The 14,819-nt window shown below is 48.3% G+C and overlaps 1 protein-coding gene across 3 annotated transcripts in view; it reads left to right on the forward strand.

Moving 5' to 3' along the window:
* The window catches only part of ZNF830 (zinc finger protein 830), a 107,237-nt gene that overhangs the window by 38,966 nt on the left and 53,452 nt on the right, over positions 1 to 14,819 (forward strand). The gene's annotated exons all lie outside the window — the stretch shown is intronic.

Genomic DNA, 14,819 nt, shown 5'->3' on the forward strand with positions numbered 1-14,819 from the left:
TATTGCGGGCGTTTCCCAAAGATCTGTGAGCCCTGTGTACTCCTGTCTTTGCCTGAGAGACAGGAGTAGCCTTCTGGAGGTCTCCTGGAGGGTGGACCCTCAAGTAAATATTTTCTACCCCAGGCAAGAAAAACTCTGGTTACTAAATAAGTATTAGAATTAATACATGTTTATTTTAAAAAAAGCCAATATAAAGAAGCCAATAAGTAATTATTCAATTATTAAAGAAAATAAAAACCGCAATAGAATATAATATGTAGCAAACAAACAGAGATTTCCCTGGGAGCTGTCAATATGTACACCTGCTAATGTAGACATACTGAGCTCCACCCCCCCCAATCCTCAGTTCTATTTCCTCTTCCATATCATCAAGCTGATCAATCCATAGACTGGTGGGTTGTGTCCATCTACCAGCAGGTGGAGATAGAGAGCAAACTTTTGCCTCCCTATATGTGGTCATGTGCTGCCGGAAACTCCCCAGTATGTTCTCTATCTCAGCAGGTGGTGGTCACACACAGCAGCAGCTCTGGCTAGGCCTCCAAGCCTAATCCTTAGGTTTTGTTGAGGCCTGGGGTTGAGGGCTCTTTTGAGCAAGTGCAAACCTGGTGGTGCCAGGTCCCTCCTTTTCAACCCCCTCCCGCTGGCTCCGTTTAATAAAAAAAAAATAAAAATTTTAAACGTCTTTAAAGGCGTTTAATTCGACGTTTCTTTAAACGTTCATTGCAGCTACTCACTGGGACACCAGTTCGTTGCAGCTCGGAGCGGCAAGCAGGTAATTTTACCTTTTTATAGCGGGCAGGGGGTTCCCCGATTCTTCTCCTCGTGGCATATGGCGTCGGAGGGCGAGGGCGCAAAGGGTCGCTCCCCGGATCGCTGGAGCGCTTCTAGAGGGGATGCGGGGGTTTTACAACCTGATTCGCCCTTGATGGGTGACAGTTTAGTGACCGATGAATGTCCCGGTCGTTCCTCCGGCGTGGCGGTTTTTTTCCCGCCATAAACGCCCATCCCCCGCTCCTCGCCTCCGCCATCTTGGCCGGCCACGCGGCTCGGACGGCTTCTTCGTGGGCCGCCCTTGAGGTTGGAGACATTAATGCCATGAACGCCCTTAATTTGGGCGACGGCACAAGTGGCTAAAGTTAAGCGCCGTTCTTCCCGCGCGGCTCCTTCGCGGAGTTTCGCGCCGGACGCCATTTTGGATGCGCAGCATGTCTCTCCCCCGCTATTGCGAGCGCCGGTTGAGAGTGCGTCTAGGGCTGTTGCCCAGGCTGCGGAAGTGCACAGTCTGGGGGGTTTCTCCCCCGAGTTTGTTTTGCTGCTGCATCAGGCTTTCCTCATGCAAAACGCTGCCCCTGCTCCCTCTTCTGATAAAGAGGTTGAGGTTCCCAGAGGTAAACGCCCTCGGGTTGATTTCCAGGCCTTGGAGGACTTTGTCTCCTCCGATGTAGATGAGGGCAGCGTGTCTGAGGTCTCCCAACGGTCCTTTGCGGATTCCTTGGAGGAGATAGATCCCCGCTCGGATGGAGCGGATGACCCCTCTGCAGCGCGGCTTTTTAGCCCAGAGGATTTGCCCAACCTGTTTTTACAGGCCATGGACACTTTGAAGATTTCCTCTCCGGAGGACGTCTCTCCCTCAGCCCCTGTTGGCTCTGCCATTATGCTGGGGACGAAGCGCCCGCCTAGATCCTTCCACGTGCATGATGCCATGCACACCTTAATTGCGGCTCAATGGGATGTCCCGGAAACGAGCCTTAAAGTGGCTAGGGCTATGTCCCGCCTCTATCCTTTGGCTGTGAGTGAACGTGAGGCCTATCTGTGGCCTACCGTGGATTCTTTAATCACTGCGGTGACTAAGAAACGGCGTTGCCGGTGGAAGGTGGCACGGCCCTAAAGGACGCCCAAGACAGAAGATTGGAGGCGGCCTTAAGGTCGTCCTTTGAGGCAGCTGCTTTAAGTTTGCAGGCCTCAGTTTGCGGCTCCTATGTGGCCAGGGCGTGCCTGACTATGGTGCAGCGGGCTTCCCCCTCGGATCTTTCCTTGAGGGCTGATTGGCCGGCCCTGGAATCGGGCTTAGCCTATTTGGCAGACTTGCTGTATGATGTCTTGAGAGCCTCAGCTAAAGGCATGGCTCAGACAGTCTCTGCGCGGCGGTGGCTTTGGCTGAAACATTGGTCTGCTGACCACGCCTCTAAATCCCGCCTGGCTAGGTTGCCTTTTAAAGGCAAGCTGCTCTTTGGGGTCGAGCTGGACAAAATCGTGACCGATCTCGGCACGTCTAAGGGCAAGAAATTACCAGAGGTCAGGGCTCGGGCTAGTACTCGTCCCGGTACCTCCAGAGGACGGTGGCTGGAAGCCCGTCGGTACCGCCCGGGCAAGTCGGGTTCCTCTGCCCCCTCTTCCTTCAAGAGGATTTTCTCCCCCAAGCAGCATTCCTTTCGCAGAGACCGCCGTCCCGGAGGTGCTCCCTCCGGTCCTCCCCCAGGGTCTCGTACCCAATGACGGGGCCTTGGTCCACGCCCCAGTGCAGATTGGAGGACGGCTGTCCTCGTTTCTGGGCGAGTGGACCACTATAACTTCAGACGCGTGGGTGCTGGAAGTCATCAGAGACGGCTACAAGCTAGAGTTCTGCCAACCCTTAAGAGACGGGTTTGTACTCTCTCCCTGCAAGTCTCCGGTCAAGCTGTGGCAGTGCAGCAGACCTTGGACAACCTGATCCGCCTGGGTGCGGTCGTTCCGGTGCCAAAAAATCAGATTGGCAAGGGACGTTACTCCATTTACTTTGTGGTTCCAAAGAAAGGAGGTTCTGTCCGGCCTATCCTCGACCTCAAAGGGGTCAATCGGGCCTGGAAAGTGAGGCACTTTCGCATGGAGACTCTCCGCTCTGTTATAGCGGCAGTGAAGGCAGGAGAGTTCTTGGCTTCCTTGGACATCAAGGAAGCGTACCTGCATATTCCCATCTGGCCTCCTCTCCAACGCTTTCTGCGTTTTACAGTCCTGAGACGACACTTCCAGTTCAGAGCCCTCCCTTTCGGGTTGGGTACTGCTCCGCGGACCTTTTCCAAAGTAATGGGGGTCATAGCGGCCTTCCTGCTAAAGGAAGGAGTACAAGTCCATCCTTATCTGGACGACTGGTTGATCCGAGCCCCCTCTTATGCAGAGTGCGGCAAAGCTATGGACCGGGTAGTTGCTCTTGTGAGCTCCCTGGGATGGATCATCAACTGGAAGAAGAGCCAGCTGCGCCCGACTCAGTCCCTGGAGTATCTGGGAGTTCGATTCGACACCCAAGTGGGCGGAGTGTTCCTGCCAGACAATCGGATTGTCAAGCTTCAGGCTCAGGTGGACTAGTTCCTAGTAGCCTCTCCTATTCGGGCTTGGGACTACGTGCAGCTGTTGGGCTCTATGACGGCCACGATGGAAGTAATGCCCTGGGCCAGGGCTCATATGAGACCACTACAGCTATCTCTGCTGCTGCGCTGGACTCCGATGTCGGAGGATTATGCTGTGCGCCTTCCCGTGGACCCAGCAGTGCGCAAGGCGCTGAGCTGGTGGACGCAGACAGACAAGTTGTCTGCAGGATTGCCTCTGGTGACCCCGGAGTGGATTGTCGTCACGACAGACGCCTCTTTGATGGGCTGGGGAGCCCACTGCTTGGGAAGGACAGCGCAGGGGCTCTAGTCTCCTGCAGAGGCAAGTGGTCTATCAACCTCCTGGAACTCAGAGCCATTCGGTTGGTGTTATTGGAGTTCATCCCGGTACTGGTGTTGTAGCCTGTACGGGTCCTGTCGGACAATGCCACGGCTGTGGCCTATATCAACCGCCAGGGAGGTACCAAGAGCGCCCCTCTAGCCAAGGAGGCTATGAGTCTTTGCCAGTGGGCGGAAGCGAACCTGGAGCAGCTTTCAGCGGCCCACATTGCCGGAGTCATGAATGTCAAGGCGGACTTTCTCAGTCGCCATACCTTGGAGCCCGGAGAGTGGCAACTATCTGCTCAGGCGTTCTTGGACATCACGAAGCGCTGGGGCCAGCCGAGCCTAGATCTGATGGCGTCATCGGCCAATTGCCAAGTGCCGCGCTTTTTTCAGCAGAGGACGGGACCCTCGATCCCTGGGAGTAGATGCTCTTCTCCAACAGTGGCCGACACAAGAGCTCCTCTATGTGTTCCCGCCCTGGCCCATGTTGGGCAGGGTGCTAGACCGGGTGGCAAAGCATCCCGGCAGGGTAATCCTGGTGGGTCCGGATTGGCCCAGACGTCCCTGGTATGCGGACTTGATCAGGCTCTCAGTCGACGATCCTCTGCGGCTGTCAGTGGAGCAGGGCCGGTTACATCAGGGTCCCGTGGTGATGGAGGATCCCTCTCCCTTTGGTCTTATGGCCTGGCTATTGAGCGGCAGCGTCTGAGGAAGAAGGGCTTCTCAGACAAGGTCATCGCCACTATGCTGAGAGCGAGGAAACGCTCTACTTCTACTGCTTACGCCAGGGTTTGGCGTATCTTTGCAGCATGGTGTGAAGCAGGCTCACTTTCTCCCTTCACTGCTCCAATTTCTTCAGTGTTGGCGTTCCTGCAAGAAGGTCTGGAGAAAGGCCTGTCGCTCAGTTCCCTTAAAGTCCAGGTAGCGGCTCTGGCTTGCTTCAGGGGCCGCCTGAAGGGTGCTTCCCTGGCTTCGCAGCCAGATGTGGTGCGCTTTCTCAAGGGAGTTAATCACCTGCGCCCTCCTCTGCACTCAGTGGTGCCTGCGTGGAATCTCAACCTGGTGCTAAGAGCATTGCAGAAGCCGCCTTTTGAACCCTTGTCGAGGGCATCTCTGAAAGACCTGACGTTGAAAGCAGTCTTTTTGGTGGCTATCACTACAGCCAGAAGAGTTTCCGAGCTCCAGGCGCTCTCATGTCGAGAGCCTTTTCTGCAGTTCACTGAGGCAGGAGTGACTATTCGCACAGTGCCTTCCTTCCTGCCCAAGATTGTTTCTCGCTTCCATGTGAATCAGCAGCTCTGTCTCCCTTCCTTTCGTAGGGAGGACTACCCAGAGGAGTACTCTGCTCTTAAATATCTGGATGTGAGACGAGTCATCTTCAGATACTTGGAAGTGACCAATGATTTCCGGAAATCGGATCATCTGTTTGTCCTGTTTGCAGGTCCTCGTAAGGGTCTGCAGGCTGCTAAGCCTACAGTGGCAAGATGGGTCAAGGAAGCCATTGCAGCGGCTTATGTGGCCGCGGGGAAGGTGCCGCCTATCCAGCTGAAGGCTCACTCCACGAGAGCTCAGGCGGCCTCGATGGCAGAGGCCGGATCCGTCTCCTTGGAAGAGATATGCAAGGCGGCAACTTGGGCTTCGGCTCATACATTCTCCAAGCATTACCGTTTGACTGTGGCTGCACGGGCGGAGGCCCGGTTTGGAGCTTCAGTGTTGAGGTCAGGGATTTCAATGTCCCGCCCTGGGTGAGTACTGCTTCGGTACATCCCACCAGTCTATGGATTGATCAGCTTGATGATATGGAAGGTAAAATTATGTATAATCATACCTGATAATTTTCTTTCCATTAATCATAGCTGATCAATCCATAGCCCCTCCCAGATATCTGTTCTGTTTTTATTCTGGTTGCATTTCAGGTTCAAGTTTAGTCTTCAGTTATTTCAGAAAGACTTCGTGTTCAAGTTCTTTCACTTGGATTCTTCAAGAGTTGAGACGAGTTTGTGTTACAGTGAGCTGCTGCATTCCTCTCCCCTCCGTTTTACGGGGCTGGATTGAGACATAAATTCTGCCGGCACTCCCTCCCGCTTCGTGCGGCTGTAGGGCAGCTTTGTACCCCTCCCGCTTCGGCGGTGTTAGGGTCAGTCAGCTCCTCCCGCGGTTGCGGTTGCAGGATAAGCCAGATCCCCCCGCATCGGCGGGTGTGGTGTCCCTCCCCCGCTCCGCGGGGATGAGCTGGACGGATTCCCCTCCCCCACTTGTGTGGGGATGAGCTGGGTTAATTCCCCTCCCCCGTTTCGGCGGTGGTGAGCTGGGCAGAGTGTCCCTTCGTGGGTGTAATTCTCTAAGTGCTGAGTCCTGCGGATGGAGCTTTGATATCGACATACTGAGGAGTTTCCGGCAGCACATGACCACATATAGGGAGGCAAAAGTTTGCTCTCTATCTCCACCTGCTGGTAGATGGACACAACCCACCAGTCTATGGATTGATCAGCTATGATTAATGGAAAGAAAATTATCAGGTATGATTATACATAATTTTACCTTATATACATTTTCTTTCTTTCTTCATTATCTTAATTACCCTTCCTACTTAATGAATATACATCTTTCCTGAATATTCTATTTCCTTTTATGGTGAATCCTATTCAAGCACTTTCTTCTTCCAACTTCTATCATTTATTCCCTCATTGCATTGACAATTAGGCCTGTCATGCACATAAGCATACGTTTTCATTAGATAATGGTTTGACCTATGTCCTTGTTATGCATAGTCACTGTTTTAATCCCCTCCCCCCACCCTCTTGCTGAAGTTACAATGTCACCGACACCCACTTCTGTTGATTGTTTATCTGGATACTGCAGGTGTCCTTAGTCATAGGAGTCTCTGACGTTTGGTTGCTGACCAGCAACTTAACACAAGTTAGCATAGACCAAATGTCAAACCACAAATTTCTACAGCTTTAGAAAGGTAATTACGAGAAATAATACATTTCTAACTGTCTTGCAATTCCAAGTCTACTCCCAGCTCAAGAAAAACAAAATAGCTATATTAAAATAAAAACTAGAAATATAGATGGTTTGAACCTTGCTATGGCCTCTGTGGTATACACCTGCCAATTTTAATGTCCTGTGGTGCCATTTCAGTAGCAGTCTGGACCAGGAGGTGTTCAGAAAGTTTTTGATAGCTTCTCTGCAGTTTTGAAACTCAGGACTTTCTGGGATACCATTGCTCCTCCTAGTCTTCAGTTTTATCAAACATCCCTCTGTTGTGTATTTGCAAGTTGCTGTTCTGCCTGCTCCTTGCCCTGCTATATCCGACCTGAGGTCTGATCCCAAAGTTTCTAAATCGGCTCTTGATGCTTCAATTTTGGCCTTGATTTCTTTCAGCCAGCTTTTGAGTTCTTCCATGTGCAATGTATCTGACTACTCCTCTGGTAAGTGAAATCTTGCAGGTCTATTGGTTTCTTCTTACTTATGTCTTCTGCAGCGCAGTGGTTTGAGAGCAGGTTCAACAGTTTTAACTCTAAAATGTGGGCTAGTATGGCTGATGCAGTGGGATTTCCCTGGGTCAGTGAGGAGCTGCAGGCTTAAGCAGCCATTCGATCCCGTGATGTCACTTCCTCCCCATGGAAGCAGACTTTTTTCTCACTCCTAACTCTTTTAAGTGACAGAGTGCAGTACTAATGTTTGTGTGGGCCTGGTACATTCTCTTAGATAATTTGAGGATTCTGAGCGTCAGGATGTGTGGTTTCTTATGACTTCTGTAGGAGGTAGGCCACTAATAGCTTTAACTAGTCCTAAGTGCTAAGTCATAGAAAAGGGAACTGCAGTTTCCTCTTTTAATATTTGTTTAACAGACATTCTTTAAAAGCAAAATGCTCTTGAAGGAAAATATGAGAGCCCTAGTGAATATCTGGAGTCCAAGCCTTATAGTTCTTGAGAAAAGGCCAGATCTTTGGCATGATTCTTGTAACGTGTATAAGCTGGGCTGTTACAGCTATTGCCACTATTTCTAGTTTGTAGTTGTGCCCAGGGCTTTGGAGTTAGTCGGAACATTATAATATTTATAAGTATAAAATGATAAATTTACTATATATCTTTGACCTGGATCTAAAGTACTGGTAAATATAAGTTACAGTGGGGGAAATAAGTATTTGATCCCTTGCTGATTTTGTAAGTTTGCCCACTGACAAAGACATGAGCAGCCCATAATTGAAGGGTAGGTTATTGGTAACAGTGAGAGATAGCACATCACAAATTAAATCCGGAAAATCACATTGTGGAAAGTATATGAATTTATTTGCATTCTGCAGAGGGAAATAAGTATTTGATCCCCCACCAACCAGTAAGAGATCTGGCCCCTACAGACCAGGTAGATGCTCCAAATCAACTCGTTACCTGCATGACAGACAGCTGTCGGCAATGGTCACCTGTATGAAAGACACCTGTCCACAGACTCAGTGAATCAGTCAGACTCTAACCTCTACAAAATGGCCAAGAGCAAGGAGCTGTCTAAGGATGTCAGGGACAAGATCATACACCTGCACAAGGCTGGAATGGGCTACAAAACCATCAGTAAGACGCTGGGCGAGAAGGAGACAACTGTTGGTGCCATAGTAAGAAAATGGAAGAAGTACAAAATGACTGTCAATCGACAAAGATCTGGGGCTCCACGCAAAATCTCACCTCGTGGGATATCCTTGATCATGAGGAAGGTTAGAAATCAGCCTACAACTACAAGGGGGGAACTTGTCAATGATCTCAAGGCAGCTGGGACCACTGTCACCACGAAAACCATTGGTAACACATTACGACATAACGGATTGCAATCCTGCAGTGCCCGCAAGGTCCCCCTGCTCCGGAAGGCACATGTGACGGCCCGTCTGAAGTTTGCCAGTGAACACCTGGATGATGCCGAGAGTGATTGGGAGAAGGTGCTGTGGTCAGATGAGACAAAAATTGAGCTCTTTGGCATGAACTCAACTCGCCGTGTTTGGAGGAAGAGAAATGCTGCCTATGACCCAAAGAACACCGTCCCCACTGTCAAGCATGGAGGTGGAAATGTTATGTTTTGGGGGTGTTTCTCTGCTAAGGGCACAGGACTACTTCACCGCATCAATGGGAGAATGGATGGGGCCATGTACCGTACAATTCTGAGTGACAACCTCCTTCCCTCCGCCAGGGCCTTAAAAATGGGTCGTGGCTGGGTCTTCCAGCATGACAATGACCCAAAACATACAGCCAAGGCAACAAAGGAGTGGCTCAGGAAGAAGCACATTAGGGTCATGGAGTGGCCTAGCCAGTCACCAGACCTTAATCCCATTGAAAACTTATGGAGGGAGCTGAAGCTGCGAGTTGCCAAGCGACAGCCCAGAACTCTTAATGATTTAGAGATGATCTGCAAAGAGGAGTGGACCAAAATTCCTCCTGACATGTGTGCAAACCTCATCATCAACTACAGAAGACGTCTGACCGCTGTGCTTGCCAACAAGGGTTTTGCCACCAAGTATTAGGTCTTGTTTGCCAGAGGGATTAAATACTTATTTCCCTCTGCAGAATGCAAATAAATTCATATACTTTCCACAATGTGATTTTCCGGATTTAATTTGTGATGTGCTATCTCTCACTGTTACCAATAACCTACCCTTCAATTATGGGCTGCTCATGTCTTTGTCAGTGGGCAAACTTACAAAATCAGCAAGGGATCAAATACTTATTTCCCCCACTGTATATGTACCAGTACTTTAGATCCAGAACAAAAAATTTAAAGCCTAATATCGGTAGGAGTCAGAGATGGAGTTGGATAGAAATAAAATAGAGAAGTTAGTCGGAATCTGAGCCGAAGGTTTGGTGTACCAACTCCATAGCCCTGGTTGTGCCAGCCTTCTCTTTAGAACGTTGATAGGTTTTTATGGTTGCCTGTTCAGAGTCTGAGGTTACAAGGATGCCCTGGGGCTTCATGTCTCTCAGGGATGGACACATAGCTGCCTCTTTGCCTACTGCCATTGTGCTCTCTCTGTGGTGGCAGTTGCTAGGCTACAGAGCCTTTCAGATTGAGGAGCAGTGAAACTGCGTCCAGAATCATCTGGAGAACCAGAATATACTTTTGTTGCTTCAAAATTGAAACCTTGATCAATAGTAGTGGCCATACAACTGGAATGATTTTTAACAGCAACTCCTAGACGCTTTTTCTTTTTGTTTTCCTTTGAACTTTTGCATTTCTTTTTTGTTTACCAGCATATTCTCTTTGTGCTTGGGCAACTGCTCCCAAAGTGTTGTGCAAGAGAGTTTTATTGGTTGCACCTTATGTTTGCTGAGATGGATTCAGAGTACGTGTGTTATTTTGAGCCAGTGCTCTTTAAGACACCAATGAGGTGGAGGACTAACCAAGATGGCACCGAGGTCAGATGTGCTATGCTGAGCTCCGGAAGATTGTTTTCCTCTATACTTTTTTCCTTGTTTCTGCAATCCCAACTCTTCGTTATACTTCAATTACAGCATTATGTGATGTCTGCTGCACCCCAGGGCGTTCCTTTTGACCGGTACAGAGATGAGTCCTGGTCAGGAAAGTGAGATCTCACTTAGCCCACAAAGTCCAGTATATCAGGCTCAAGCAGCGGGGGAGCATGTCGGGAAGTACGTCTGTCAAGACCTCGGAATTCAGGGTCTTTGAATTGGCCAAGGAGGAACTTTCTTCTGATTTAGCGACGTTCCAGGATGGGGTTTCCCCCGTAAAATCTGAGCCTCTCAGTTATCCCTTTGGTTGTCGGGTTGAATTTGTCAGGACTAGAGAAATCATCTGGACCGTCGATGGTGAGTGAAGTACGGCCTAAACCTGATACAACTTTGCAACCGTTGGTGAGACCTGTAAAGGTAACATTGAGAGTCCTTATGGTCGGCTATGGAGTCCATGCATAAGGTTTGTCTTACTTTTGTTTCCAATTCAAAGATGAATGCTTCAACAATTTAAACAATTCAATCTTGACTAACCTATCAGGAGAATAATTTAAAGGACTATGAGTTAATCTTTATTCCCCAAGTAAAGGAGGTAGAACATAGACCTGCTACAAGGTGCAAATATAGTTCATCGAAAACTGGAGAATCTAGAAAATGGAGCTAGATCATTAAACTTGAGACTCTTAAATTTTCCATCTGTTAAATTAAACTCCCCGCGGGATGTATTTCATAAATTTCTAAAAGAAGTGTTCCAGTATTCTGAAACTGGGCAAAAGCTTTATTTACCAGTTTCTTCTATTTGGGAAGCTAGATTACAAGGTCAAGAGGTGGCTGAGTCATCTTCTGATAGCTTAAATGTTTCAGCTCTTTTAGAGAGATCACAAGAAGAGGTGGATTTTTGTTCCACCTTATTGGTCTCTCTTGTGTTTCTTCAAGACAAGGAAGCTTTGCTGAGACATTATTTGAGACAATCTGCTTCAGTTACATTTATGGGAGGAAAAGTTCAGATTTTTCCTGACGTTTTCAGGTGGACACAGGAAAGAAGGAAGACGTTTCTCTCTATGTGGCAGGAAGCTGTGAATTTGGGAGCTAAATTTCAGTTAAGGTTTCCATATAAATGCGTATTACAGATTGATAATGTTAGTTTCCATTTCTTTGAACCTTCACAACTTTGTTCTGTTTTGGATGCAAGAGCCCATACAACCTGACTTGTAATGGCTTCTGGACTTTTAAAGAGTTTAGATGCAGTTAACCAGACCTTTGAATAGTTCCCCCCCCCCTTTTTTTTTTTATACCTCCTCTCAGTTTATGGTGTATTGATCAGTCCTCCTCCTTGTGGACTAATGCCTGTAAAATTTGGTAAAAGAGGGATTTTTCCCTAAATATTTTCTTTTGTATTTCTTGGCAAATTGCTTGACAAAGTTATCTTTGGTGAACATTGTACATTTTTCTAAATAAAAAATTTTAAATAAGACACCGATGAGATGGCAGCCAAAGTAGTACACTTCTTCCAGTCTCACCTAGGGCTGGCTAGTTACTTTATAAGTGTAAGCCTCGTCACCATGCCACTAAGTTTTCCTTTGAGTCAGGGAGCATTCTAATTTAATGCCAGATCTGGTTGCTTTTGCGCCACATGGAATCTTGGTCATGGAGCTAGATGCAGGTGCTGGAATCAACGGCAATGTCTGTTTGAATAATTTTTATTAAAAGAAGATAAAATTAGAGACGTACAAACTGCTCAATGTTATTACAAATAATTGAGACAGTCCACACTTGGGTTCCAAAGGCAGTGTAACCGTTCACTTGTCTATTAGATTGTAAGCTCTTTGAGCAGGGACTGTCTCTCTTTGTTAAATTGTACAGCGCTGCGTAACCCTAGTAGCGCTCTAGAAATGTTAAGTAGTAGTAGTGTAACAACAATTATGGTCAACTTAGCTGGGTACACGGTGCCATCAATTTACAATAAAGAAAGAGGAGTTGCTTACCTGTAACAGATGTTCTCCATAGACAGCAGGGGAATGCAGCCATACTTGATGGTGATGTCTTCTGATGGATCCACATTGCTGGAGCTCTTCTCTAGCTAAGTAAACCTTTTCAAGCTTACTGGGCATGCGCAGGAGTTCCTGCTCTCATGAAAAGCTCCCTCTGCCTGCTTCAGTTCTGTTTCAAGTTGTGTGCAAGAGAAAGTGAAAGAGTAGCAGGGCAGGTGGGTGGGTAAGGGTGGCTGCATTCCCCTACTATCTGTGGAGAAACCCCCATTACAGGTAAACAACTCTTTCTCCGGAGATGACAGGAAGAGCAATGAGCTGCTTCAGGGGCGTTGCACAAGATTTCAGGATGTTGATGAAGTTTCTTCTGCTTGCCTCTTGAGGTGGTATGTAACTCAAGGAAACTAGAGATCTTCTGGAGGAAGAAAGTGTATGAAAAATCCACTGTGAGAAGTAGAAGATTTGGTGGTAGGGTTGGGGATTACATCCATTGTCATAGGGCCAGAAAGTTGGGGTTCTGGTGCATCTTCCTGGTCAGATCTGGTGTGTCATGAGGCTGAGAATAAACAGTTGCAGCATGGATGGGAGAGGAGTAGATGGATGGGCAGTGAGCCCATGGAGATTCCATGAGATGGGACGGAGCAGAGGAGTGTGGCAGAGTCTCTATGACCTGCACTGGAAGGCATTGATGGCAGGGTGATCCCTATGTTGCCGTGTAGGAATGCTCCTGCAGTGCAGCCAAAGAGGTGATAGACTGAGGAGCTATGGACCCCAAGATGGTGTTGTTGCTGGCTGCAATGGCTGAAGGGAGAACTTCTATAACAGTGAAGCGTTATCTGCTAATAAGTGCTGGAAAAGGTGCCAGGAGGAGGCCAAATGGACCTGACTCTGTGTGAGGGAGCACTAGGGCATGAGGAGAGGCACAGAGGCTTTGCAGAAATCGCTGCTGAGGAGGGAAGGGGGTTGGCCTCAAGGTAGGAAGTTCTTATGAGAGGACTTTTTATGTAGTTTACCTTTTTTTTTCTTGGCATCCTCCTGATGAGCTGTGGCAACTGGTTGTGGGTTCCACTGTTTTTGGGCTGGGGGGGAGCCTGATGAAGTTGGGGGTGGAGATGTCTGCCGAGCACGGGAAAGGCTCCCCTCCTATGGAGGTTGCAGGCAATATTGCTGCTGCAAAATCTGCTGGAGGGAAAGAGATGTGAACTAGAGCCTAATCGTTGTGGCACCTCCCCCAGCAGTCCTGGTGCTGGGTCCTGGGGGGGGGGGGGCAGAGTGTGATTGAGGAGCAGCAGTTCACCTTCCCCCAACGATGCCAGTACTAGGCTTGGGGGGTGGGGGGAGATGGAAAAGCAGACTCCTGTTATGTCACCTTCCCCAACAGGTGCCAGAGCTGGACCCCGTGGGGGAGGAATGACTTGATACCCTGGACGCCATGTGGCTAACACTGTTAGCGCAGGGGCCTCCCACTGTAAAGGTTGCAGGTAATATTGCTGCTGCTGAAGCCGCCGGAGGGAAAGAGATGTGAGCTGTAGCCCAATTGTTGTGGCACCTTCTCCAGCAGTCCTGGTGCTGGGCCCTGGAGGGAGGCAGAGTGTGATTCAGAGGAGCAGCAGTTCACCTCCCCCAGTGGTGCCAGTACTAGGCTGTTGGAGGGGGTGCAGAGATGGAAAAGCAGACTGGTCGCCTTGTGGCTGATGCCAATAGTGCAGGGACCTCCCACTGTAAAGGCAGCAGACACATGGAAGAAGTTGGGCTGAAGGAGGTCCTATCCCCATGCTGAGGAATTGGTGGTTTTTCTTTGGTTTTGTGGGTTTTTCTGTTTTTGTGCTTGGCCTTTTCCTGATGTTTTTATGTTTTTGAGGAGAAGAAAGAAGAGCTGTGACCTGAAGAAGAAACAAAACTGAAGCAGGCAGGGAGAGCTATACCTGTTGCAGGAACTCCTGTACATGCTTATTAGCTAGAGGAGAACTCTGGCAACGTGGGTCTTTCAGAAGATGTTACCATCAAGTGTGCTTGCATCCCTCTGCTTGTCTCCAGGGAACTATAATTCTTCCCCGCCCCCAATACCCTTCCCAACCATACCACCCTATTTATCTCTCCACAACATATCAAGCCTTACAATAAACTTTTGCACATAATATTATTTCACATGCATGTGATGTGCATTAAGGAGTTCAGAAAGGGATCCCATACACATAAGAACATAGGTCCGTTTTTAGATTCTAAATTATCCACCCCAAATTTTTCCACAAACTATCATCTGTGATCACTATGTGACAGAAATGTGATCTGGTGAAGATTCTAAAGAAGGAGAAATGAGGTCCTGTCTGCTAAGTTTCCTTCTTTTAGCCACACGAGATCAGTTTAGAAGCCCTCTAATATATTTCCTGTTATTAAACCACTTTACTATATTTTAATATTGCTCTTTTTACTCTTTTATCACAAACTCTCTTCAGGTTCAATATTTAGTTTTCTCTAACAGTTTAACTTTTTGAAGTTTTCTTTACCAGCAGTATGTTGTTGTTAGTACAGCTCCTCAAGCAAAATGGAATGGTCTGTTCTTTTTAATTTGAAATACGGAGCATCTAAGGCTGCACAGTGCTGTTACTTGGTGAAGCACACAGGTTTGCCTTTTTTCCTGTCTCATCCGCTGGTCAGCGGGACACCACCCACAGGTTCTGGACTACTC

This window comes from Microcaecilia unicolor, chromosome 1 (genome assembly GCF_901765095.1).
Source record: "Microcaecilia unicolor chromosome 1, aMicUni1.1, whole genome shotgun sequence".
Classification (NCBI taxonomy): domain Eukaryota; kingdom Metazoa; phylum Chordata; class Amphibia; order Gymnophiona; family Siphonopidae; genus Microcaecilia; species Microcaecilia unicolor.